Genomic DNA, 453 nt, shown 5'->3' with positions numbered 1-453 from the left:
AAATTTATTAAGGCTTGCTTTATGGCCTAACATATGTTCTATCATAGAAAAAGTTCCATGTGCACTGGAGAAGAATGTATATTTTGCTGCTGTGGAGTGAAGTGCTCTATAGATGTCTATAAGGCCAAGTTGGTGCATTGTATTGTTTAGTTCTTATACATTTTATTGAGTTTCTTTCCAGTTGTTCTATCTTTCAAAGAAAGTGTTGTATTAATGTCTCCCACTATGACTGTGGAGTCATCTATTTGGCTTTTCAACTCTTTTAAAGTCGGATTTATGTATTTCAGGGCTCTTTCTTTGGGTCCATAGATATTTATTATGGTTATATCCTCATGTTCAATTGATCCTATAATCATTATATAATGCCCTTCTTTGTCTCATATGGTGGTTTTTGTCTTAAAGTCATTTTGATTAGAAATTAATATTGCCACTACTGCTCTCTTACAGTTGCCA

The sequence above is a fragment of the Orycteropus afer genome, unplaced genomic scaffold, assembly GCF_000298275.1.
Source record: "Orycteropus afer afer isolate SDZICR_OR568_19922 unplaced genomic scaffold, OryAfe1.0 scaffold00004, whole genome shotgun sequence".
Classification (NCBI taxonomy): Eukaryota; Metazoa; Chordata; class Mammalia; order Tubulidentata; family Orycteropodidae; genus Orycteropus; species Orycteropus afer.
The sequence above is the reverse complement of the archived record's forward strand: the minus strand, read 5'-3'. Positions refer to the sequence as shown.